At 48.5% G+C, this 22,844-nt stretch overlaps 1 protein-coding gene across 2 annotated transcripts in view; it reads right to left on the reverse strand.

Annotated features, from left to right (window-relative positions):
* The window catches only part of THRA (thyroid hormone receptor alpha), a 123,901-nt gene extending 102,302 nt beyond the window's left edge, over positions 1 to 21,599 (reverse strand). For both annotated transcript variants that reach the window (XR_014001799.1, XM_081168707.1), the window contains exon 1: positions 21,238 to 21,599. The gene's annotated coding sequence lies outside the window, so the exon portion shown is untranslated. The remainder of the gene's footprint in view (positions 1 to 21,237) is intronic.
* Between the last annotated feature and the right edge of the window lie 1,245 nt (positions 21,600 to 22,844).

Below are 22,844 nucleotides of genomic sequence, written 5' to 3' on the forward strand. Positions count from 1 at the left end.
TGAGAAATCTAGGCCCAAGCCTAGGCAACCAGCTTCCCACCTTATAAGCCCCTCTTAATGCAAAACCCAGACCCGCCCCACCACCACCACATACGGACTATAATTAACATTATTAGTGATAAAAAGCAATATATGAATGTCACGGGAGTGTTTCAAAGCACTTCACACGCATTATCTCAGCAATCCTCAACGCTCCTTAAGAAAGGCAGCATTATACACATATATGCAAATAGTGGAATGAGGCTGAGAGACCAGGGCTTAATTAAGGCCACCAACCTAGTAACTAAGTGGTTAAGATGGGATTTGAACAGGAAAGCCTGTCTTGCAGCTTAGACCCCTTTTTGCATGTGCTAATTTAGCACTTTTTTTAGTGCTCATTTACCTTCCAAGTAATAATCCAGTTTTAGAAGGGGAAAACTGAGGCGTGATTTGTCAAGGGCTACCCAGAAGCCTTCACAGCTTTAATATGGATCTCTCAGTCCTAGTCTCTAGTCTTGGACTGGGGAACCCATGACTTTCCCAGATGTTGCTGGGCTCTTAAAAAACACCACCATCCCTGACCATTGGCTATGCTGGCTGGAGTTGAAAGGGGTTAAAGAGTCTGACAACATCTGGAAGCCACCAGGTTTGGGGAGGCTGTGCTATAACTTTTGCTTTGAAATGGTGACTGCTTGCGGCCCAGCAAGAAACCACAACTATCATGTTTTGGTGGTTTTTTGTTTTTTTTTTAAGAAGAAGTAGAGGGGAGGAGAAATCAGGTCTGATAAGAGAACGATAGCAAAAGCTAAACACAATATATGTGATTAAAATATCAAAATTAAGCTGCTATATGTTGCTCACTCTATAAACACCACTGAAAAGGATGCAGGCCAAATCTGTTACATCTCCTCAACTTGTTCCTAAGCTTTCACTGCTGTCCATATTCGGGAGGAGTCACGTTTTAAACATGTGAAGTCCTGTTAGATCATTGATCCATCTAGGAGAATAAAGTTGATTCTGACTGGCAGCAGCTTTCCAGAGTCCTTAGGCACAATTCCGCCCCCCCCCCGGGTTACTTGGGCCTTTCAGCTAGCAGGCATGGCCAAACTTGGCCCTCCAGCTGTTTTGGGACTACAATTCTCATCATCCCTGACCACTGGTCCTGTTAGCTAGGGATGGTGGGAGTTGTAGTCCCAAAACAGCTAGAGGGCCAAGTTTGGCCATGCCTGGCTAGAGGTTCTGAGAATCGCTCTTCTACTGTGGAGCTGTCCATTAAAACCAGCGGCTTGCTTTGATCTTTTGTGACTTAAGGATCCACTCGTACAAGGGTGTAAACTCAGGTCTCCCCAGTCCAAGAGGCTGTGAGGCATGGGGTGAGAGGATGGGGCCTTTGGCCTTGCCATAGCCTCAATGGGGATCAAGAGGCCCTTCTCTTTGCAATGGGGGAGGAAAGCCCCAATTCCGGTTAGGACCCCAATTCCAACTAGAACAGCAGAAGGGGCAAAGGGATAACCACCACCACCCCTTTCCCCCCATGCCACAGTCCTGATCTGCCTCATCCCCCTGCAAATTATTTTTTTTTAAAAAAAACCATCGCACAAGAGCTAACAACAAGAGTAACGTAACATCTAATTTTGGCCTGACTACCTCAACCATTACACTATCTGTCCTGTTTTTAAACACCTTCTCGGTGTTTTTTTTATTTTTTAAAGACTCAATTTTTCAAAGGAGGGGGGAACCTAGTTTCAGCTTCTCATTAGCCATTATTTTTACGGTTGCTTCAGGTTTGGGCGATTTTACTGTAACGCCACAGCATGTCGGCTTGAGCACCCAGAAAAGGCGACCGGTAAAATCCATTAAATATCGCCACGTTGCTTAAGTAACGAAATAGAGAAAATGTAGGAAAGGAGATTTCCAGGGCCTTCCGGGGAAGTCTGACCCCTCCTCATTTCAGATATTCAGCATTGCCATCTCATTCCCAAACCTGCTGCCCATAAAGGAATACAACTATCAACCCCCCTTGTGTCACAGAGAGAAGGTCATTCAGCTCACAGTGATTTCTCAGCGACACAGCTAGCTACTGTTTCCTGATACACACACACACACACACACACACACACACGCTTCCAAAGAGGAGGAGAGTGGGGAGGGGAAGACATCTAAGAAAAAGGGTCAGCTCTTCTCCTCCCACCCACCCATTCACTCCCTCCCCCTTTCTCTACCACCCCGGCAGGCAGCTACGAAAGAAGGATTCAGTTTTCATTTGGCACAGAGGCAGTGGCAGCCCATCGCTTAATGCTTTCCGACAACTGGCAAGGGAAATTCAAATGGGGGGGGGGGAGAGGAGGAGAGGGAATTAGATCCTACATCAGAGAGAGAGAGAGAGAGAGAGAGAGAGAGAAATATATGGAGGCAAGGATCCCATAGGCAACACTCTTATTAATTAGACCCTTTGGGGGATATCAGAACCATGTTGAAATCTATTAAAATATATATACTAACTGAATTCCAGGAGCCACTACTTAGGTCTCAGATTTTGTCAGCAGGGAATCCCCCGTGACTCTGCAATTAGGATTATCAGTGAAGGTGGGGGAACAGATAACTGCAGGCGCCTTTAACAGCCGCTTGATCTGCATAATTCAGCAAGTGAACCTTTTCATGTCATTGAGATAATGCCCTTCTTGCCTACTGAGGGCCACGGACATCATAGCAGGGGTTGGTAAAGGAGTCTGGAGTCCTCTCTGCAAAAGCTGAGGTTCAGAAGGGCCTCTACCATTAGCCAGGGGGGAAAAAAGAGAGGCTAGGAAGGCTGAAAGCGCCAATAAGGCACCAAGAGATCTCATCTGCCCTCAGATCAGAGCTGTACTATACCTCTTTATTGGATGAAGTGAAACAGCGCAGGAAGTTCTACAAGCCATTCCAGAATCTGTGGACCACCACAGCAGCGGAACTAACTCTGGGTTTGGCTCAGATTTTGACCCAAGCTCATACACCTGTGACAAGGTTGGGCTGAGCAGATTGGGGCCTACAGAATAAACAATAAGGTGGAGCCTTGAAGAGGGACCACCAGCCTCCAGCACCACGCCATCTGCACCACCTCATCCAGGTCCCTCAGCAACTGTGGGTCAAGGGTGTCATCTAAGCTGCAGTACAGTGGTACCTTGGTTCTTGAACTTAATCCGTTCCGGAAGTCTGTTTCACTCACAAAATGTTTGAAAACCAAGGCGCGGCTTCTGATTGGTGCAGGCGCCCCGGAAACAATAGCCGACAACCGCAGCTTCAGCTTCCGAAAAAGGTTAAAAAACCAGAACGCTTACTTCTGGGTTTTCGGTGTTTGAGAACCAAGGTGTTTGAGAACCAAGGTACCATTGTACCTTGTACCATTGTACTCAGCGTTGCCATATGATTCCATGAGCCAATGGAGACACACCTGGCCTTATAAATTATTTCCGTCCAGGCTTGTTACTCAGTCTAAGTGACTCCTTGTAGTGAGAAGTAGTGAAGACTCTTACCTCCGGCCCACAGCTGAAAAAGATTGCTGCCCCCTGCCCCTGCCTTAGACTTATCGAACGGTAGAATTTGAAGAGACCCCGTGGTCCAACCCCCTGCAATGCAGGAATCTCAACTAAAGCATCCATGATGGATAACCATCCAAGCTCTGCTTAAAAACCTCCAAGGAAGGAGAGACCTTCCAAAGGAGACCTTTCCACTGTCAAACAGCTCCTACCATCAGAAAGTTCTTCCTGATGTTTAGTAGGAATCTCCTTTCTTGGTTCATAATAATAGTAATCAGGGCTATTTTTCTAGAAAAAGAGGTGCAGGAACTCATCATGAACACCTCCCTCGTACTCTTAGAATGGCAATGGTGCCCACCCGAGAGGTGCCAGAGTTCTGGCAAGTTCCAGCTGAAAAAGTCCTGATAGTAGTAGTAGTAGTAATTTATTATATGCTGCCCATCTTGCTAAAAACCAGCAGAGAGGGAACAGCTGGCTGGGCCAGGGAGGTGATCAATGCCTCTTTACGAGATGGGGTGGTCCCTGCCTGTTTGAAAAAGGCAATGGTAAAACCACTCCTTAAGAAACCTTCCCTGGATTTGGAAAACCTAACTAACCACAGGCCTGTTGCTAATCTCCCTTTCCTGAGCAAGGTTCTGGAGTGAGTGGTCGTAGACCAGATCCAGGCACTTTTGGAAGAAACTGGTTTTTTGGATCCATTTCGATCAGGGTTTAGGCCGTTTTTGCCCAGAAACTGCTTGGGTTGCCCTGTATGATAACCTGTGTTGAGAGAGAGAGAAGGGAAACATGTCCCTGTTAATTCTTTCGATACCATCGACCATAGTATCCTTTTGGAGTGGCTGTCCAAACTAGGGGTGGGTGGCACTGCTTTGTGGTGGTTCCAGCCCTACTTGGATGGTTGTTCCCAGAGGGTGTTGCTTGGGGAATGCTTTTCAGCCCCGTGGAACCTTCAATGTGGGGTTCCACAGGGCTCAATCCTATCTCCTGTGTTGTTTAACATCTACATGAAACTGCTGGGTGGGGTTATCTGGAGGTTTGGAGTACATTGTCAGCAGTATGCTGATGAAACTCAGCTCTATTTATCCTTTATATCTGCAGGTAAGGCAGTGGAACTGCTGGGCCAGTGTCTTGCCTCAGTAATGGACTGGATGAAAACCAACAAACTGAAACTCAATCCAGATAGGACCAAGGCAGTTAGTGGGTAGATTGCTAGACTGGATGGATGGGAGATCGGCTGCTCTTGATGGGGTTACACTTCCTCTGAAGGAGCAGGTTCGTAGTTTGGGGGTACTCTTGGATCCTTTGCTCAGGTGGTCTCAGTGGCCCGGAGTGCCTTCCATCAGCTTCAGCTGGTGGCCCAGCTACGCCCCTATCTGGACAGGGATAGCCTAACTACTGTTGTCCATGCTCTGGTAACCTCAAGGTTAGATTACTGCAGTGTGTTATACATAGGCAGCCTTTGAAGATGGTTCAGAAACTTCAGCTAATTCAGAATTCAGCGGCCAGGTTGCTCACTGGAGCAAGATGGTTTGAGCATATTACACCAATCCTGGTACGACTGCACTGGCTACCAATTAGTTTGCGGGCCCAATTCAAGGTGCTGGTTTTGACCTAGAAAGCCTTAAACGGCTCAGGACCGCAATACCTCACCGACTGCCTCTTTCTATATGAACCTACCCAGACCCTGAGATCATCTTCTGAGGCCCTTGTTCACGTGCCTCCTCCTCGAGAGGTCCGGAGGGTGGCAACACAAGAACGAGGCCTTCTCTGAAGTGGCTCCCCATCTGTGGAATGCTCTCCCCAGGGAGGTTTGCCTGGCGCCTTCATTATACACCTTTAGGCACCAAGCAAAAGCGTTCCTTTTTAACCAGGCTATTGGTTGATATGATTGATATTCTATGCCTTTTTAAAATGTGGGTTTTTTTGGGGGGTGGGGTTATTGGGTTTTTGTTTTTTATTTTGATTATGTATTTTGTGGTTTTATATTTCAATTTTATTCTGTGAGACCTCCAGGTATAGGGTGATATATAAATTCAATTAATAATAATAATCGGACTGGGTTTCCCTAGCCAATCTGAGCGGCTCCCAACAACAACAAAGAGTAAAAGTACAACATAACATCACACACTAAAAACTTCCCTCCAGATGTCTTTTAAAAATCACATAGTTGTTTATCTGTTTGACATCTGCTCGGAGGATGTTCCACAGGGTGAGTGCGAATACTGAGAAGGCCCTCTGCCTGGTTCCCTGTAACCTCACCTCTCGCAATGAGGGAACCACCAGAATCCATCAGAGCTGGATCTCAGTGCCCAGGCTGGATGATGGGGGTGGAAAAGCTCCTTCAGATCCTACCCTCCAGAGCAGGAAAAAACAAACATACTCCATCTTTCATGTGAGACCAATCGGTCCATCTAGCTCAGTACTGTCTATCTAGAGTTTCAGACAGGAGACATTCTAAGTCCGAACTTTAGATGTCAGGGATTGAACGTGGGGCGTTCTGCTTTACTGCTGAGCTATGGCCTTTTCCTGTCACGAAGCTTGATCCCAGTCCTGACATGAAAGCACAGAAGAGTGGATATGCAAGACCGTCAGAAGACAGAGGACTGCAGTCCACTCAGGAAACCCCTCCAACTCTCACTAACAGATGAGCATATGGAAACAAAGCTACGCCATCCTTCAAATGCAGCTTTAATTCTAGCCGCTGGATCCAACTGCCAGCACAGCCTGCCTAGTTAGCAGAGTAAGGAGGGGGAACGGGTCACAGAGGAATGAGAAAGTCAGAAGCTGATTGGACAGCTGCGAGAACAGCAAAGGATTTAAAGATTGTACTGACTGAGACTCCTGATACCTAGCATTTCCTAGGGAGGCTAGATTTGCTGCCGAGAGGTGGAAACTGCAGGCAGGCTTTCTGTTTTTTTCCCCAAGGGGACTAGAAGCGTGACTTTTGAAAGATAAACACAGGAACGTGTTTCAGTACAGGGCTACCTGTGTATGTAGCCTATTGCATAATACCACAGGCAAAACAAAAGACACACAGGCAGGTCCCTGCCATGAGGAGCCTACAATATAAGTTTGCCACATTCATGACAAGCCAGTAGATTTTCTGTCAGCAGCTGTACATTCTACTTTCATGACACAATCGCAGACAAGCTCCTCCTGTCTTCACCCTTAATCTGTCTCTTACAGGCTGATCCAACCTCCCTTTCCCACTTAGGGGTTATTCCACTTAGGGAATTGAGAGCAGAAAGCAGAGGGAGGGGGGCACTTAATCCTTTCCCCACCGGCTGTTTTCCCACTCAAAATCACCTTCAGTTGTGCAGGGTGGAGCAGGGAGAGCAGATAGGGAGCACCGCCTCTGCTTCCTCATTGCTCAAAACTGCAGCCTCTCAAAGCTGTTTTTCTTTTCTTTCTTAAAAGCCGTATATTATTATTATTATTATTATTATTATTATTACTACTACTACTACTATTATTATTATTACTATTATTATTATTATTATAACATGCTTTTTTATAACCTGCCTTTCCCCCCTGACAGGGACCCTTGGTGGCTTACGGATAAAATAACTTATTTAACTTATGCAGTTAAAAACATAAGGAGGGGGGGAAATATCGTGAAAAAACAATTGAACTTTAATAGAAATATATAGGTGAGAACTATTAAAAACATACAAATAAAAACAGCATGGCACCAGCCCTTTCATTAAAAACAGTCAGTTCTCAAAAGCCTGTTGGAATATGGCGCCCTTCAATAAATGTGTTTGCATGCAACCTGTCTTTATTGCTAATTTATTAATTAAATTTATATACTGCCCTTCATCCAAAGATCTCAGGGCAGTTCATAAGTTAAAATACAGGATAAAAGCCCAAAATAAATAGTTTCAATAAAAACAAAACAAAACAACTGCTCTCCCACAAACACATTGAAAAGGCTGTGGGATATTAATCAGCCCAAGAACTGGTTGAAAAGGAATTTTTTTCGCCTGGCACCTAAATATATATATAATGAAGGTACCAGTCAATCCTCCCTGGGGAGAGCATTCCACAAAGGGGAGCTGCTGCAGAAAAGGCCTGTTCTCATGTTGCCACTTTCCTGACCTCTCCTGGATGAGGCACACAAAGAAGGGCCTCAGATGATGATCACAGAGACCAGGTCAGTTTATATGGGGAGAGGTGGTCCTTGAGGTATTGCAGTCCTGAGCCGTTTAAGGCTTTATAGGTCAAAACAACAACAACAACAACAACAACAACAACAACAGCAGCAGCAGCAGCAGCAGCAGCAGCAGCAGCACTTTGAATTGGGCCTGGAAACCGGTTGACAGCCAGTGCAGTTGGGCCTGGATCCATGTAATATGCTCAAACCGCCAAGTCGCTCTGCTCTGTTATACCGGCTCCCTGAATCACCTCACAGCCCCAAGTTTTAGTCTTAATTTAAAAATGCCCAGACATCCGTGTTTTTAATGTACCAAGCGGAACAATAAATATTTCAAAAAGCCTTAGCCTTGTGGTATCCAATACTAGCCCTACTCAGAGTAGACCCGCTGAAGTTCATTAACATGACTAACTTAGGTTCATTAATTCTGACAGGTCTACTCATCGAGTACAACTTAAGTTGGATACAACTCATTTGAACCCTGCAGCATATTTCTTGGTGCACAGGAGCCAGGCATTCACAATTTTTTGCTTCCCAGCCCAATAGATGTGGAAAGCCAAACTGGGTTTAACAGGTTAATAAGCTTTGGAAAAGGATCTGGGAGCCCACATTCTGGTGTTTTTCTAAATGCCCACAAGGTTAGAACAAGAATGGCTTAGAGCCCAGTTATTGGGAGTTGCAAACCTGTAGCATTGCAGTTTGGGAAAAGATTAAAGGCCGCTTCGTATTATTTACTTGTTTGTTTGTTTAAGAGATTTGTAGGCAGCCTACCAGGGCTATGCCCTTGTGAAGTAACATACCACTTCTGCACAGTTCCTCCCTTGCGCTCATTCTCTGGTGGAGATATAAATAGGAAGTGCAACTCTGCCCTAGGCTGAATTCGCATGGAAATGTGGTTCTTGTGAACTGGGGTCTCTATACAGTCATACCTTGGTTGTCAAACGCCCTGGAACTCAGACGTTTTGGCTCCCAAACGCCGCAAACCCGGAAGTCATTGTTCCGGTTTGCAAACATTATTTGGGAACCCAAATATCCGACGGGGCTTCCACTGCTTCTGACTGGCTGCAGGTTTCTGCAGCCAATCAGAAGTCACGATTTGGTTTTCAAACGTTTTAGAAGTCAAACAGAATTCCGGAACGGATTCTGACCTACTTCCAAGGTACGACTATATGGGGAGATGCACCGGAGGCATGCTGCGATTAACACGGATTGTGGCGGCACCTTTTTTGATACCTGACGTTGCGGCAGCTGCATATACATGTCATTACAGAGGAGGCAGGTTTAGTCGTTGTCTGAGGACTATCCCTGCCTCCGGGTCTGGTCCTGACCGGATGGATACTAGAATCAGCAAGGGATACCCACATGACCTGAAGGTGCTGCTGTGCAATGCCAGGTCAATGATTCATAAGACCACTGCCATCCATGACTTGATCGTGGATGGAGGACTTGACCTGGCATGTGTAACAGAGACTTGGTTGGATGAAGCAGATGGGCCTGTCCTTGCCGCTGCTTGTCCACCAGGTTTCTCTTACGCACAGCAACCCAGGTCACATGGGCGGGGAGGGGGGGTTGCAGTGATTTTTAGGAAGTCATTAGTTTGCACCAGGCGTCCTATTGGGAAGACCCAGTTTTCTGAGTGCATGTTCTGGAAGTTGGGCAATAGGGGCAGTACAGGATTCCTTTTGGTGTACCGACCTCCCCGCTGCACCAAGGATTCCCTGCCCGAGCTGCTTCAGGTCGTGGCGGATGTTCTCCTGGAGACACCTAGCTTGGTTGTCCTAGGGGATTTTAACATCCATGCCGACACGACCTTACAAGGGGCCGCTCGGGACTTCGTGGAAAGCATGGCCTCCATGGGGCTGTCCCTGAATAAGTCTGGCCCAACCCACAGCCGTGGACATGCCTTGGACCTGGTGTTTACCTCTATGGATGTTGGTGATCTGACACTAAGTAAAAGCGAAACGAAAGAAGTGCCATGGTCAGATCACTTCCTGGTGCAACTGGACTTCTCCGCGACCCTTCCCCTCTGCAGGGAGGTGGGACCAATTCGGATGGTCCGCCCCCGCCACTTAATGGATCCAAATGGTTTCCAGAGAGTGGTAGGGGATACTTTATCCCATGTTGATGGCCTTTCAGCCGATTCCCTGGTGGCCCGCTGGAATGTGGAGTTAACCAGGGCTATTGACTGTTTGGCTCCGAAGCGCCCTCTCCGATTGCATGGAGCCCGGACAGCCCCGTGGTTTTCCACGGATCTGAGGGCAATGAAACAATCGTTGAGACGGCTAGAGCGCCGGTGGCGGATAACTCATTCTGAATCTGACCGGACACAGGTTAGAGCTCAACGTCGAGCCTACCAAGTGGCGATAGCGACGGCGAAGAAGAATTTCTTCACCGCCTCTATTGCATCTGCAGAAAACAGCAGCAGGAGACTTTTTCAGGTGGTTCACAATTTAGCGGAACCACCTGCAACATCGGGGCCCAGTACGGGCCACATGTTCTCCTGCAATGATTTTGCAAAGTTTTTTGCAGATAAAATCGCTCAGATTCGGGAAGAAGTAGACTCCACCGTGGGAGCAGGGCCGGGGCGGGAGAGTGCTAGAGTTCTGTCTAGTCAAGTTGAGTGGGATCAATTCCAATCTGTTACCTCCGAGGATGTGGACAGGCTGCTTGGACGAGTGAAACCAACCACCTGTCTCCTGGATCCTTGCCCATCCTGGCTTATAAAAGCTAGCCGGGAAGGACTGGGCGATGGGCTTCGTGGGGTGGTGAATGCTTCCCTCCGTGAGGGAGCCTTCCCAGACCCGCTGAAAGAGGCGGTTATTAAACCGCTTCTTAAAAAACCATCTTTAGATGCGGCCACGATGGCCAACTATCGCCCAGTCTCAAATCTTCCATTCCTGGGCAAGGTGATTGAGCGAGCGGTTGCCGAACAACTCCAGGCACGCCTGGAAGAAGCGGACCATTTGGATCCCTTCCAGTCGGGATTCAGGCCTCATCATGGGACTGAAACTGCCTTGGTCGCACTGGTTGATGATCTCCGGCGGGCTAGGGACAAAGGTGAGAGCTGTTTCCTAGTTCTGCTGGATCTCTCAGCGGCGTTCGATACCATCGACCATAGCATCCTTCTGGACCGTCTTGAGGGGCTGGGAGCTGGGGGCACTGTCATACAGTGGTTCCGCTCCTTCCTCCTGGGCCGTGTTCAGAAAGTGGTGGTGGGGGATGAGTGTTCAGACCCCTGGGCTCTCACTTGTGGGGTGCCTCAGGGTTCTGTCCTCTCCCCCATGCTTTTTAACATCTACATGCGGCCGCTGGGAGAGATCATCAGGAGGTTTGGGCTGGGTGTTCATCAGTATGCGGATGATACCCAGCTCTACCTCTCTTTTAAATCAGAACCAGTGAAGGCGGTGAAGGTCCTGTGTGAGTGTCTGGAGGCGGTTGGAGGATGGATGGCGGCTAACAGATTGAGGTTGAATCCTGACAAGACAGAAGTACTGTTTTTGGGGGACAGGAGGCGGGCAGGTGTGGAGGATTCCCTGGTCCTGAATGGGGTAACTGTGCCCCTGAAGGACCAGGTGCGCAGCCTGGGAGTCATTTTGGACTCACAGCTGTCCATGGAGGCGCAGGTCAAATCTGTGTCCAGGGCAGCTGTTTACCAGCTCCATCTGGTACGTAGGCTGAGACCCTATCTGCCTGCGGACTGTCTCGCCAGAGTGGTGCATGCTCTGGTTATCTCCCGCTTGGACTACTGCAATGCACTCTACGTGGGGCTACCTTTGAAGGTGACTCGGAAACTACAACTAATCCAGAATGCGGCAGCTAGACTGGTGACTGGGAGCGGCCGCCGAGACCATATAACACCGGTCTTGAAAGACCTGCATTGGCTCCCAGTACGTTTCCGAGCACAATTCAAAGTGTTGGTGCTGACCTTTAAAGCCCTAAACGGCCTCGGTCCAGTATACCTGAAGGAGCGTCTCCACCCCCATCATTCTGCCCGGACGCTGAGGTCCAGCGCCGAGGGCCTTCTGGCGGTTCCCTCATTGCGAGAAGCAAAGCTACAGGGAACCAGGCAGAGGGCCTTCTCGGTAGTGGCGCCCGCCCTGTGGAACGCCCTTCCAGCAGATGTCAAAGTGATAAACAACTATCTGACATTCAGGAGACATCTTAAGGCAGCCCTGTTCAGGGAAGTTTTTAACGTGTGATATTTTATTGTATTTTTGGTTTTTATGGAAGCCGCCCAGAGTGGCTGGGGAGGCCCAGCCAGATGGGCGGGGTATAAATAATAAATTATTATTATTATTATTATTATATACAGCCTCCACAAGAAAGCACAGAGAGCTGGTGTTCAGGCAGAGTTCGCTGACAAGTGTGAACCATTTTAACTGTCCATCAAATCCATATAACCGAACAGAGAACTGGATTCATATCTGAAAAGCCTTGTATAAAAGTCTAGGGCCTTGTTTAGCAATGCCTTCATAGTGCTGTAGCCCAGGACAGCTCACTGTCTCCCAGCCCCTTCTCTGTAAAATGGGAATAAAAGAGTGCTAGGAATCTACTGTGGGACAGCTATCCTTTGTCCACTCACTTTTTACAGGGCATGATATCATATCAGTTTGCTTTCCCCAACCCTGTAAGGTTCTTCTGTCTTATTTGCAACTTCAAAAAATCTGTTCTCCCCCCGCCGCCACCCTAAAAAAAAAAAAGTTGCAATAGTAGTGCAGTCCCAGCTTGGTGCTGCTCTTTCAACTGTGGCTTTGACCAGTGCAGCAACCTATCCAGCGGGTGCATCTATTGACACACCTTTAGAATCTGGCACAACTTCACTGGCGCACACTTCGTTTACCCGCCAGTGCCAGTTCGGTTCCCCCTCTCAAAATCAATCTTTTAATTTGCACCTTTTCTATATATATTTAAAATTATTAAAATATATTCAGAATAGCACCTACTCTGACAAGCATTTTAGCACGAATCTGAACACTGATTTTAACTGAGTTTGTATGTGTGTGTTTCCTTTTGCATCAGCACTATTATAGCACTATTTCGTTTTTCTTATATATTTATCACTTTTCTTCCATCACAGACCTCAAGGGTTCCTAGGCAGCATCTTCTGCTTTAAGAAACTGTGCAGAAACATTGAAATTTCAAAGGTGTCTTAGCACAGTCTCTTCCCGCCTCCCCCCCAAGTTATTTAAAAAGTGTTTGAAAAAAATCAAAACGAGGTGCTCAGGTGAATTGTCCTGCGTGGGGACCCATAAGGCTTTATCATACCAACTACTGTCTAGGCTAGAGACCAGAACAAATGCAAAATATTAGGATGGGCAAGAGAGAGAAACCATGCAACATGCTATACCCCTTCCCCAGCACGCATTTAGCATAGAAAGTCAACTATAGCTCCTTTTGCAGCTTACAGTAAATGTGCCTCGATACCACGAGACGAGGGAAGTGTAAATAGAAACAAGAAATAAATGTTCAGGTTTTGTTGGCCTTGAAGTCCCCTTCTCCATTAGCCACCTCTTGACGGTCCCGCCTCATTCATTAAAAGACAAAGATAACAAAACAATGTTCTGTTCTAAATGTAATCTTCAACAAAGCATTGCAGTGTGGAGTGCTCCTCTTCAGGGTCACAACCACTCTTTCAGGATATAGTACTCCCATTGCACATCTCAGGATACAGTACTCCATTTCATTCTACTGCACATCTCTCCACCACAGATCAAGGCTTCCACTCCTCACCATCAGCAAACGGACTGTATTCCACAGCCACGGAGCATGCTCAGTTCACATTGGGCTGTTTAGAGTTCCTTCTCCTTATGGGCTGTTTCTAAGAATTTTGTTTTAATCCTTCAGCTGGACTCCAGTAACATCTGAAGGACCACAGTTCCCCATCCCTGATATACAGGATAATGCCCCTCTGAGCATGCCCAGACTAATTTCCCCTCTTTATTGAGCAAATTCCATCGCATCTGGAATTAAGGAAGCAGTCTTACTTCTAAGGCAGCCGGCAGGCTCCCAATGCAGGTCCAAGCCTGGTCACCTCTGTTTCCGACAATTAAGTACTGCCCCTTTATCCTTTCGACAGCATTCTGATAACTGCGTCTGAATATTTTCCAAACTCCTAGCAGTATCCCCATACTAACACTGAAGCATATGTTAGCTTTCCATACCTTACCATCTTCATTTCATTTTAAACATGGCGCCATTACTGGAAAGATGAGAAGTGTTTGTTGTTGCTGTTCTAAAAAATTGCCACCACCACTGCATCTGCTCATTAATCCACAAGGCTGAAATCCCCATGTGTAAAAGAGAGCAGAGGCACTACAGAAGAGGCATTTGTGGCAGTGGCCTGGGAGGAACCTCCAGGCAGATTCAAACAAGTCAACCGAACAACCAAGGACAGAAAGAAGGCAATTGTCCCCTCTCTAAATTCCAGGTAACCTGACTTGGACGAAGCCGTATCTTCAAGGCCAAAGGCTGGGAATTAACAGAAATGCCGATGCAAGGGGAGATGTTCAGTGTGCAGTTTTCCTCTTTTCAATATGCAATTCAAAGAACAATTTTTTAATGCCAATAATAAAACTCAACAAAAATAAAATTCCAATGCAACAACCACTCACCTATCAAATCTCCCACCTGTCCAGATTTCCCAGTACATTTAGAAACAGCTACAACACCAGTGCCCAGGTCAAAGCCCCTCCAGACCAATTTGTATGTCTGCAAAACTATCCCTGGCTGTAGTCTAAAAATGGAGAAACAGACAGGAGCCTGAGAGAACTCCCATAGCTGATGGGAGGCAAAGTCCTCAAAGGTGAACAAATGATCATTATTATTAATTAATTAAATCTGCGGGTGGCGCTGTTGTCTAAACCACTGAGCCTCTTGGGCTTGCCGATCGGAAGCTCGACGGTTCGGATTCCTGCGATGGAGTGAGCTCCCATTGCTCTGTCCCAGCTGCTGCCAACCTAGCAGTTTGAAAGCACACCAGTGCAAGTAGATAAACAGGTACTGCTGCAGCGGGAAGGTAAATGGTGCTTCCGTGCGTTCTGGCTTCCGTCACGGTGTTCCATTGTGCCAGAAGCGGTTTAGTCATGCTGGCTACATGACCCGGAAAGCTGTCTGTGGACAAACACCAGCTCCCTCGGCCTGAAAGCAAAATGAGCGCCACAACCCCATAGTAGCCTTTGACTGGACTTAACCGTCCAGGGGTCCTTTACCTTTTTACCTTTTTAGCTGCTTTGTCTTGCCCAAGGCATCCAATAGCAATTTGGAACCAAACAAGCAGACAACAAAACCCCATGGGATTACATTAAAACCAAGAGGAAGGATAAATGATGGAATGTGGGTAACAGTGACAATATTCAGCCAAAATTTTCCTACACACCGCACCCCGGCTCCTTTTCCACTTTTTTCCAGGCTATGCCATTTTTGCCCCTTTCCTAGGGAGATGTTTGAGGGAATCTTTAAGGACTCAATCAGAGGAGGCCTCTGTAGTGGCCTCAGAAACAGCATTTCTGCCCAGTTTTCTCCCCATCTTCCCCGCCCCGCCCCTTTGAATCAACCATTTATATCAAAACTGTCAGGGGAAGAGACTCTCCACGTGGGTTTCAGCTGACATACCCTCCGCCCACCGCCACCCTCACACAGCAACTCCACCTGCTCCTGCCAGGCGTGGTGAACTCTGCTCCACTTCCACATCTCCCTTCGGGAAGCAAGAGGGAATTCGGAAAGAGAAAAAGCAGCGGCCTGGCCAAGGGGCGGCAGACCTGCAGTGCCTCAGAAGACCCAGCCGGGGTGGCCTATACTGTACTGTAACTTGACGGCAAACTGCCTGAAGACGTGCTAGGCCACAGCAACAGGGGAGGGGCGAGTCTGCTTGGCTCGCGTCTGATCAACAAGTTCTCCCCAGACCAGCTTCTCGGGTGGCTTCCTTCCAGCAGGGTTTGCCCTTCCCTGACGCCTTGCATGGACCAAGAGCTGCTTTTCACCAAAGGGGTGGCTTATGGGCGTGCAGCATTCAGCTGCTGCTACCTGCCAGAAGCAGAGGAAAAGCGACGGTGCAAATATGAGCCAAAAGGAGAAATTGCAGCATCTAACCAGGGTGTTCCGATTTCCCACGCAAAACTTTCAGCAGAGAGGGCATTAATAAGCTGTTGTCATGTTATCGGAGGATCTCGCTTCTGTCACAAACTGCTCGCTAGATTGTCCTAAGCATGCCACTGTGTCTCAGCCTAATACCACCACCGGTCTTCTTGACAAGTTTGTTGTAAGGATTACCGAGATAAATACGCACAGCACACTTACAATTTAGACAGAGCATTACATCTTTCAGCGTATTATTATAACAACGCACTCCACCACCAACACCAGTGGGAGTGAGAAAGAAAGAAACCCTCAGATCTCGCTGCTGTAGCACATAACCTCTAGGTTTGAATACCAACATTCGCCTGGAACATAGTAAGGGAAAGAATGCCTATGGGCATGTGAGGAGTGTTTCCCTCATTACTGAACGGCCACAACTTCTGGGATTAAATAGATGGTTCCCACCTAGGTCTGAGCTCCAGCACCTCTTATTTTATAACCTTCTTGGCATCAACCTCCACTACCAAACACAGCCGCTACACACCGTGGTTACGAAAATACACAACTCACAGTTTCTGCACTCTGGGGTTTTCTGAATTCCCTTGGAAATGTCAGCTTTTTAGTCCGCGGCTCGGAAAAGCAATGTGCATATGGACTTTTATTTTTTTTAAGGCACAGCTTTTCCAGCTCCCAATAACATGTTTCTAGGCACAACAAAACACAGTTGGAAATTGTTTTATTAGTGGGCATTTAACTTTGTTGAAAGTTTGCAAAGAGCGGCTATTTCTCTGGCAGTGTTCTGCCCATTCCTGGGACCCAAGATCTCCAATCTTTGAGCAGAGTCTGCCATGCCTGGGTTTCCTGCTAAGAGACCATGTGTCCTTGGTTTCTGGCACCAGAGGATAGTGCCACTAACGCTGGCTGAGCACTTCCAGGGCCTCCTCCACTGCAGCAGTGAAACTCAGACAGCCATACTGTGTAAAAGGTCAGCCTATGCTGCTGTTGCTACACAAGAACCAGTGTGGTGCAATGGAAAGACTACTGTGTCAAATGCAGCAGGGACAGATGCAACACCCTTACCCGACCATGAAGCTCACCAAATGGCTCCAAGCAAGGTATTATCTATTGGCCAAGCCTCCTCATAGGTATATCCCCCACAACTGCTTGGGTGGTCATGCAAGCTGAGTGCTAAGTGTATGTATAATTGCACACTTGTGAGCAAATGTATATAGGTACTGTATTCCTACAAGGCACGTGCAAATATTATACTTCCTGCGTATATAGCAAGCAAGAAGCTTGGGCACACACCGAAACCGAGTGCATACACACCCTTGCGCAGCAAACCCGTACAATGTGCAGACCAGACACCAGTGCACACCTCTAAAAGGAAGATACACATAAGCACCCCCAATATATGCAAGTGTTGGGTTTGGGGAGTGGTGCATGCAATCACGTTAACGTAAAGAAATGTTTACAATGAAAAATAATCCAGTAATCTGTGACGGTAAACAGACTGGCCTGGGACGTCTCTGAGCAAGAAGGGAAATGAACGATGGAAGATTAACCCTAGAAGCAAATGCTCGAGTGGGTAAGCAAACCCAGCATATCACCCTGCAGTCTGCTCTGTTCTCTGCAATGGCAGCAGCAACTTGTCAATACCGAATGGAGAATCAGCAATAGTCCCAGGGGAAGGGTATCCCTCAGAGTCATCGCAACCAAAGGTCAAACCAGCATTGTAGCATTCACCAGCCGGAAGCCACGGCACGCAGCATTGGCTAACGGTGCTGCCACCAAGCCCGAGGTGTACCACGCGAGTGTGGGCACCCGTCTGCTAATAATTATTTACATAGCTAATAATGTTTACAGGTAGGGAAACCTGTTTGGTTGTTGTCGGGAAGCTTCCAGCACAAGCACAATCACCCACATATCGTACAGGCAGTTCAGGCTTGCAACCAGAATGCTGCCCTTGAACTGCCCACTGCAGATTATTCCCCACAGTGGCACCTCTGGGCTCCTACGAAACATTGCCTGGGCACAGCCATAGCAGAGTAGAGCACCCATTCGCCCTATCAGATATATTCTCTCTCTCTCTCTCTCTCTCTCTCTCACACACACACACACACACAGCCCCACCTTCAGGACAAGCGCCCCTTACTTACATTCCAGTACCAACCAAAAATGTTCCATCTACAAATACAAGTCACCAGAGACAGGAACCTGTTATTTGATGCAAAGGACAGCATATCTGAGCACACACAAAGTGTATTTCCTACCACTGTAGAGTAATCACAGTTTGCTTCTTCCACGCCTCTGGAACTGGGACGGAAGGGCTTCCAAAGCTGGACAGCACAGCACCTCTCTCTCTCTCTCTCCAGAAACTGAAAGGATACTTGGAAAAGCAGTGTCCTCTCTCTCCTTTCCTTAGCCAACAGCAGGGACAATACATTCTGATGCTTTTGCCAAGCCCCAGTTGCCTGGGAATAAGGGAATTTACAGGTCCTCCGTGTGTGTGTGTGTGTGTGTGTGTGTGTGTGTGGAGGGGGGCATGTGTAACACACACACACACACACACATATCAAATCCAGCAGGGGTGTTTTTACATGTGTTACCAAAAGACCCTTACAACTTCCTTTCGAGTCTTTTAAATGCACAAATGGTGCCATTGTGATATACAAAGGCAAAGAGGGACATTTCAAAATTTAAAATATTTACTGTAACGTTTTATAAGGGTAGGGAATGCGGGGAGGGGGGAGACACGGGACAGACAACGACAGGGAAGGACTTTCAGTGTACCAACAGAGGAAAACGCCCCAAGTCTGCCCTAAGCTCTTTGCGATGTTGACAAAACTCTGCTCTCGCAGGAAAATAAAGGATTTATGGGTTGGATTCGCAGCTTTGACCTCTGACTTTGGACAAGTCACATTGCCTGGCCTGCGCTCACCCCTCCATTGCTTACAGGCCACATAAGCTCCTTTAGGATGGGCAAGGCTGAAGTTGCTCTCCAGGTCACGACCTTTGCCCTTTTACCCACTACCAACATGCAACCAACACTTGTAACTTCCTTCAAAGCCTACTAGCTATAGAATTTCTTTCTTTAAAGAAAGAAAAGGCACAGTTGCGCCTCCCCACCCCCCACAGTAAAAGGTGACTTTGATACCACCCTCCCCGCTCCCCATACACAGAGCAAAAGTCATCTCGCTCACCGAAGGGAGGTAATGTGACAATTAATATTGCATGGTGATATGGCAGGGCAAGGCAGCTAAAGGCGGACATAGGGAGATCCCTACATGGGGGTCAGAGTGGGAGCCAAAGGCTAGTGAAAGAAGAGAGAGGGACACGGGTCCAGAGGGAGTGGAGGGGGTCGCACATGCACACATCCAGACAGAGAGCGCTGGACGCACGCAGAAAGAAACAAGGTCCGACCTGAGAGGCAAACTGAATTCTCCACCTAACCAAGCCACCTTTCCCCTCCAGCACACCTGCCCCCTCCTCTCCCCCACCCAAAAAACCCCCCTGCGCCCCACATTTTCAGGGGAAAGGGGCTGAAAGGTGCCTGGCTTGACCCTGTCACCTCTTGCTGACCCACAGTAAGGGACAGCCCTCTAGGGACAGCCTCGTGTCAAAGGGCAGGCCACTCTTTCCCCCCCTTCCTTTGCGTCCTGCACCCCACCTTAACAGGCACCAGCAAGCAAAATGTGTGGAAGTGGGGAGCTTTTGCTGCAACTAAATATATATACATATACAAACAGCAAGTCCAAGTCTGACGAGAAGAGGGAGGGGCAGAGCACAGCAGCACCTCCTTGCACAGCAGCAGTGGCAGCGGCAGCATTTGCAGTTCCCCCCTCGGGCCAGATGCGTGCAAAAACTTGCATGCTGTCTGGGCTGCCATGGACATAAAAACAGGGGCACAATTCCAGGCCACAGCAGCATATCGGAGCTATCCTGCACCCGGCACACACTGCCACCACCGCTGTCTCCATTTTCACATTTAAATAAAATATGTCACAGGGAGCTGGGGGCGAGAAGCTTTTGCAGACACACATCTCAAGGCTTTTGATTTTTAAGAACCAGGATGCATTAGCAGCAAGGATTAACCCCCCCCCAGTCATGTCCCATCATGGACAGCTGTCACCACGACCACAGAACTGAGGATCAGCGTCGACCCTCAGGACCCCCCTTCCTTCAAGGACAGGCTCCCTGCTGCATGGGTCCCTTTCAACCCAAAGTAACCCCCTTCCTCCCCCCTCTCTCTGATCAAGCCAAGAGGGGGAACTCATCACTCACCCCTCCGACCCTTCCCCTCCCATATTTTTTTTTGGGGGGGGCAAGAAGGACTGCAACATGCAAAGTTAAATCCAGCTCAACCAGAAAATGGGCCCTGCTGCCAATGTGAAACAAACACTACGCAGTCCCCCCTACAGCCCCCCCAGACTTGTGATCGGCCAGCCACATGCCAAACGTCCTTATTTTTTAAGAAAATATTTACCCATATTTGCCCCCCTTTAAACACCAATAGAAAATAAAACGCCATCCCCTCTCCAAAAACCTCCACCCCAAAGTGAATGTCAAAACTACTTTCCTAGCTGTGGCCTTTGCAAACCATTTTTTAAAAAAGAGTTAAATATAACAAGTAAAATGAAATAAGAAAAACATAAACCCACTCGAGATTAGAATCCGAGGCACCAATAGTGCCAAGTACTGGATTCACACAAGAAAAAAAAGAGATATATATCAATCCAACCCAAAAGCTGCTTTATCTCCTAGTTAAGTTGCAGAACACATAATCTTGATTACTGGGGTACATTATAGAGAATTTCGCTTTCGCGGGGAATCACTCCAATTCCAACCTCTTATTTCTGCATGGGAAAAATTACTGCAAACCCCAAGTTGGCACAAAGCTCTTGATGAGGGTAGTAAACAAACCAGCAAAAAAATGTTAAAGGAAGTGTGTGTGTGTGTGTGTGTCCCTTTTTCTTCCCTCTCTCCTTAAAAGCACTCTCCTCTCCATTGCTGGGGGAAAGACAATATATATGTGTGTCTGTATGTGCGTGCCACACATGCACACACATATATGGCACGCATATATATATATATATAGTGCCAAACCCGATGGGGGAGGAGAGAAGATGCGGGGTGGAGAAGAGTAAGTGATGAGATTAAACGAGAAGGGGGGTGGGGGTGGAAGAGAGACGAGAAAACATTGCGCTCCACAAGATTCCAGAGACCAAAAAAAAATCCCTATATGGAAAGTGGGGGGGGGCTGTTCCACCTTTTTCCCACCATCCCTGCCCGATCTCCTTTAGATTTGCAACGTTGGCAGTGACAGGAACAGCTGCGATGGGACGGGGAGCGCAGGGTGGAGACAGCTGGGAGAGGGTGGGGGGCCGGGAACGGAAGACATATTGGGGTTCAGGAACGCGAAGGAAGGAAGGAAGGAAACCACCACCACCCCTCCCCAAAGAGGATCCTCGGAAACGCGCCATCCCCTTCGCCTCCTCTCGGCCCCCTGTAACCTACCTCGGGTTGCTGCTGCTGCTGCCGCCGCCGCCGCTTCTCCTCGTCTTCTTCTTCGTCTTCTTCTTCTCTCTCTCCCCCCGCCCCCCTTCTTTGCAAGCAGGAAGCTGGCGTCGTGCCCCCCTCCCCTTCCCCTCGCCTTGCTTGCAAGCTGGAGTTTCCCCGCGCGCTTCTTTCGGTGCAGCCCCCGGGGAGGGGATCGGCTCGGGTGCTCGGCGCGCCTGCGAGAAGACGGGCCGGGAGCGGCGAAGGCGGCGGCAGGGACGGCGGCGGCGGCGGCGGAGAGGCGTTTGTAAGATCCTGGCTTGGGCAGCGGCGGCGCTCGCCTGGTGTGTTTGTGTCACTCGAGCTGGGGAAATGGACTCGAGAGCCGAAGGGAAGGAGGCCGGCCTGGCTCCTCCTCCTCCTCTCCTCCTCCTCCCCACAGCCGCCGCCGCCGCCTTGGCTAACGCCTGCACCCTGCAGGCCGAGGGCGAGTGCGCCAGGGCGCGCGGCGGCGGCGGACCCTGCGCGGCGGATCTTGCGCGGCCCGAGGTGGGTTCTTGGAGAAAGAAAGCGCCCAACTCCTCCCGGCGCCAAGTTCTCGCCGGCCCGCGTCCCCCGACAGCGTTGCCCCGCGCTGCGCGGAAAGATACTCCGACCCGCGCCAAGCGGACAAGCCGCCGGCTTCTCGCAGCATCTCTGCTCGAGCTTTTTCCATAGGATTGTAAAGCCGGGTCCTGCGTGGGCTTGATGAGAAAGTGATTCCCTCTTGAGTTCCGCGGGGCAGAACTCCAAAGGGAATGCTCGGAGAGTTGCTGCCGGGGTTATAAATAAATAAACAAAGGTGCCAAGGTGTTGAAGTTTTCAGTGTTTTCCCTCGAAAGTTTTACGGTCTGGGCAACAGACTGGAACCCAACCGATGAAGCGTTCCCATCAATCATTGCTCGGGCTGCACGCTGATTTTGGCATACCTGTTGGAGGGTGGGGAAAGTTGGTACTCCCGTTCTTGGGAAAGAGCCCCAGGGTGTGGTCTGAAAGGCACATTTTGGTTTTTTGGGTCATCTTGCTGAAGCTAAACCACGTGGCTGTCCTCTATGCTGCCTTGAATGTCATGGAAGAAATTCAGGATAGACACAATAAATAAGGAAAGACTGGGACCTTATTATTATTATTATTTCATGCCACTCCACAACTAACAGCTATCCTACTCTTTAATTGAGGAACCATGTCTCTGCAGTAGAACACATCTCTGGTAGGGTGGGAGATAGGGAGGTCCAAGACCAATGACGGGGAGTGGAACCAACTTGTTTTGTCCCTATCATCCTCCCTGCTGAGTTCAGTGGACCCATCCAGGTCCAAGGCCCTGCCCATTCCTTGGCTTAATGCAGAATGTCAACCCCCTTGGTACCTCCTTCAGTTCTCTCTCATCCATGTGGCTACATTGGTTGCAAAGGGAATCTTTGGATTTAAGAAGGAGAAAGTGTGGCTTCACAATCCACGTTAAGCGAAGTATAGAGGTTACCTAAGGGTGTTGACAGCTAGGGCCACCCAATTGTAAGTAATAAGGTATGGGAGGTGGTGGCTGGTTAAGAGGCTACTGAGGTTGGTGAGAATGGCCATGCCCCATT

The sequence above is a fragment of the Podarcis bocagei genome (genome assembly GCF_964188305.1).
Source record: "Podarcis bocagei genome assembly, chromosome: 13".
Taxonomy (NCBI): domain Eukaryota; kingdom Metazoa; phylum Chordata; class Lepidosauria; order Squamata; family Lacertidae; genus Podarcis; species Podarcis bocagei.